Source organism: Nannospalax galili, unplaced genomic scaffold (genome assembly GCF_000622305.1).
Source record: "Nannospalax galili isolate Female #2095 unplaced genomic scaffold, S.galili_v1.0 scaffold433, whole genome shotgun sequence".
In the NCBI taxonomy this organism is placed as follows: Eukaryota; Metazoa; Chordata; class Mammalia; order Rodentia; family Spalacidae; genus Nannospalax; species Nannospalax galili.
In genome coordinates this window covers 4,756,813-4,761,703 of record NW_008338715.1, presented here as the reverse complement: position 1 = coordinate 4,761,703, position 4,891 = coordinate 4,756,813, and positions in this window count along the sequence as shown.

Sequence of the window (4,891 nt, the reverse complement as noted above, 5' to 3'; positions counted from 1 at the left end):
ATCAGTCTGGTTCCTTTAATCCACTGTGAGATCCAGATATCAAACTCAAGTGTCAGACTTGGGTAGCAACGCTTTTACCTACTGGTTAGTCCAGTCAGCCCCCCACCTCAATTCATTTCTACTAGGCCCCCTTCTGTGCATGAATTTCATGCTCCCTTCTACAGATTCATATTGTTTTAAATTTTGCCTACTGGTTAAAAGCAGATTCAATTGTTAATATAATAGTTCATTGTTCCAAAGAGAAGGAAGTTGCCTCTGATTCATGACTCAATATGGCAGGTCTGGCAAAAGAGGACACACCATAGCTTGCTGACTTACGTGACATACATATGGCCTCCATTCCTCCACTCCAATTTTCCTGGGAAGACTTGATCAGCCTGTTAATCAGTGTTTCCCTTGTCCCCTTCCTGATCAAATGAACTGAAGCTGAAGACCAGTGTTTCCCTGCTGTAGGCCAAAGGATAGGATGGTAAACATGCCTGAAAGCTATAGGTTCCTGGATGTTCATCCCTGAAGTGGGAGTGATAACTATTTTGCTAATTTTTTGGAGGACTAACTACAGCAAAAAAGACTCAGAACATAGAAGGTGATGCTACTTAATTTTTAAAAAGATAGGCCATGAAATTAAACCACAGAAAGCAAAAGACAGTCACATGTTTATTTTCAACAAAATATTACCCTTTTACTTAATAACTAAATTGTGTCCGGACTCTGTTTATGTTTTTTAGTGCTAGTTAAATTTTCCAATTGATTCCAAACCAAACACATCAGCAACAACAAAATAAAATGTGCATTTAAAGTATGACATTTACTTGTACCTTAAAGATTTTCCAATGCATGCCATGATATAATGTTATTTCAAAATAATTCAACATCTTTTGAGTAGCAGTAGCCTCCTTTAGTCAACTAATTTGTATTTGACAGCTCCCATGTACCTGTAAAAATGCTAATAGAAAATAGTGTTTATAGAATTATAGGCATATTAGTGATAGTTCAATGCCTATTCTACTAACTTAAAATTGTGGATTATATAACATTTTCTTATCAGTCTTAATTTTTTGATTTAGAAGTATCACATATAATTGAAGGTTCAGGAAATGCAAAATCATCTAACCAGTAGTCTTATAAAATTGATGTGACCAACATGCCCAGGAGAATAGTGAAGTAAGCTTTCTCCAGACTCACATTTTAAGAAGTTCAGTCCCCAGTATGAAGGGAACCTAATTTCCTAGCTATCACTAAGTCACAGATTGCATGCCAGCAGCAATCCTGCACAGTTACACAGAATTTTTCCCTTGTGGATATCTGATTTGGAAGTTTAAATATAGATGCAAAAGAAGCAGGAACTTCTGAAGTCTAGCTATATTTATTTTATCCAGCTGAATTCTTCATAAAATGTTGCATTAAGTCTTATGTTGATACCGTCCATGCAGCAGACAATTGTGACCATGAATAATGATCTAGTTTGGGCTGCAATTACAAAGAAACAGCCTGAATGGCCAACCATTCAGCCTGAGATGCCAACCACACCTCTGCACCTACCAGCCAGTTGTATATAATTCTGCCCTCACTATACATGGCCTCATAATCTCAGGAGCTGCTAGAGTAGATAGACTACGGAAGGCTAACTGAAGAGAGTGTGCCATCTGTGCAGCTATAGGGCAGTCATCATCCATGTTAGGGTGAGACTGTTGGTGAAGCAGCTGTTTTGGAGTCACCCCTATGCTTGTTAAGTAATCCCTTACCCATGCTCATTGGTTTGCCCATCTGAACTTTGGTGGAATCACCCTATCTGTGGGAGGAGACATGTATTTGAATCTCCCTAGGAAAAAGTTCATGCAACAGAGGCTTCTGTATTAGAGAAACTTGTTTCTGTGCAGTTTTGGACATTGGAAGTCTGAGATCAGAGTACAAGCTGCTGGAGCTCTAAAGAGGGCCCTTTCTCAGCATGCAAGCTACAAACTTCTTGTGACTCCTGGTGGAAAGAGAGCAAATGAACTTTCTGGAGTGGATTTTGCAGTAGCACTAATCTCATTCCTGAGGCGTCCACTTTCATTGTGGAATTATTTCTCAAAGACCTCCTAATATCATCATATTGAGGATTGGGATTACATCATATGGATTTGGAGAGGACAATTAGTCCTCTGAAAACAGCTCCAGAGCATCTTCACATCATTGTTTTATTGGGACCTTCTGCAGGAAGAATCCTGGGCTAAGAATCAGATAAGTCAAATTTGTTAGTTGCCTAGAACCCATCATGAAGGCAAAACACTTTCCCCAAGGTTACTTCATACGATTATCCTCCTAATCAATTACAGGAACTTCTCAGAAAAGCACAAGTAATTAGAATTTGGCATCTGATATTGGGGTCTGTTATAGTCATAAAGAAGTGAGAGGGAAAATGAGAGGACAGAAAAATGACAGTGTTTGAGAAAGGAGTATTCTATTTCTTTCCTTTCTAGGCTGTTACAGCTATTATTAACTACCTTTGGTTGACCATAACCTGTTTGCTAATAGAGTACAAGTATGTTTACATTTATGATTATGACTTTTGATTGGATTTGGGAATGTTTTCATGCTTCTAGAATCCTGAATCTCAACTCTATGATATGACATTTGTAATTGTAATGGTTAATGTTGTCAACTTGAAAGGATCTAGAATCACCCAGGAGACAAGCCTTAGGGCATATTGGTGGGAAAGGCTCTAGTAAGCTTAACTGAAATGTGTAGACCTACTCTAAGTGTGGGCCACTGTAAAGTCAAATTCACTGCTGGAAGGCTCATGTGGTGTCTGGTTCCTTCCTCTGACTGTCCTTATGACAACCTGAGGCAAGAATTCTCCAAAACCACCTTTGGAAAATCCTAATGAGTTTATTGGACTTGCTAACTGAGCTTGGGGTGATGGTTTACTTACAGAAGAGTGGGTGCCCCCCCCCATTCATGGCTGTACTAGAAAGTCCACACCCAAACATAAATCCTTCAGCCACACAAAATGGCCAGAGACCTGCCTCGTGGCTTTCTAGGCTTATATATCCTTAGCCACCCACCCCCCATGCAGCTAAGATCAACTGATTGGGTGGGAGAGTTAATGGGCTCCCCCCTGCTTGATTCCTTCAGCAGAGTGTGGGAAGGAGTTGGAACTATATATAGCTTGCCGTTACAGTGGACAGAACTTCCAGGTTATAGCTGCACTGTTTCATGAGCTAGTACTGACATCATCTCTTTCTGACCAGCGGCTTCAAGTTCCTGTTGTCATGTCTTCCCAGCCATGATGAACTCCAACTCCAAACCATCAACCAAAATCTAATTTTCCTTCCTTCCTCAAGTTGCTTTTGCCAGGTATTTTATTGCAGCAATGAAAAAACCAACTAACATTATAATGTAACTGTGTTTGCATGAGTGTTGAATACTGCAAGAGCAGTGTTCTGTCTCTAACATTTATAGTAAGTGGCTGTATGCATGCTGTGCTGAATCTAATATGGATTTATGAAAGGCAATTTTATTATGAGATCTAAAACAAGGTAGTTGGCAAAGTTATACAGCGAACAACAAAAAAGTAAAGAAATAGCCTCTAGAAATGGCATGGATGCATGCAAACATTTGAAAAATTATGATAAGTTTTAGGGGAAAGAAAAAAATCAGTATGTAGAAAAAGCTCACCATTGAATTAAGGGAAGCTGTTTTAAAAATATGTAGATCTAAAAAGCCCCCCTGAGGCAGCATGTACCCATAATCCCAGCACTTGGGAGGCTGAGGCATGGGGATTCCCAAGTGTTCAAGGCCAGCCTGGGCTACACTTTGATACCCTATGTAAAAAGACAGGTGTAAATCTAGATCTGTACATATGGCTCCAGGTCATTAAGAATTATAATACAAAGGTCCTCTTTTGGATTGAAAAAGGTGAATTGCTTGAAGAAAGGAAGGAACAGAAGATACCAAATAAGCAGGGCAATAGAGTCTGAATAAGATTTTATCTTACAAAGGTCTTATAAGAGAGATTCCAGGGAAGGGGTCACTTGGTACCTCTTAAGATTAATGTACTTCACAGGACAGCAACGTATGATCTGACAGGCTGTGATCTATAACCAAATCTTATTCTTGTGTACCCCAAACCCTTAGAATTCCACTCAGTGCATACTAGCAGTCTGAGTGCTGTGCTGTGCTGGCTTCTCTGCAGATGTGAATTTACCCTGATTACCTTGATTTGTCAGTGTATTTAGGCCTTGTAGCATTTAAAATGTAGCAGTGTGCTGATCTCTGATTGGCTATTAGACTACTGTCCCTGATGGTAGAAAGCTCAGCAATTTGAAACCTTGTAAGCACTTACATCCATTTGAAGTAGAAGGTCATTTTATGTGAAGTAGGCATTGTCTCATGTCTGTATTATCTAGTTACTTGGATACTAAAAGATTAAAATATGTAAAGTCTAGCCAAGGTTGGTAAATAGTGTAGCTCATAGGCTGAGAAAGAGCTAAAGACTGAAATAACTTGATTTTCAGGTGGGCTCAGGGAAGCCTGGAATACTCTCCATCTCCCATCTGAGGATTGAAATGAACTGGGAAAGGATGTGTACAACTTTATGAAAATGTTTTGGATCCCAGTATGTTCTTCTCTTCTTCCTTCTTTTTTTCCTTTTGCTTCTGCACTGTAGGAAACTGCAATTAGGAACAGGGGTGATAGGTGCTGAACTTTTAGTAAGACAAAAGACATCTGTTTATGGTTTGGGGTGCTTTGGAGGGTCACACAGTCCTTGGCCCAACTGCCTTTAGACTTTCAATTGAATCACAAAGAAACTTCTATCTTGTTAAGGTCATTTTTTTTCCTATTGCTTGTAGTCAAAATGAATGCTACCTAACCTAGTATTAGTGTGTACTTATTGTTAAATATATAT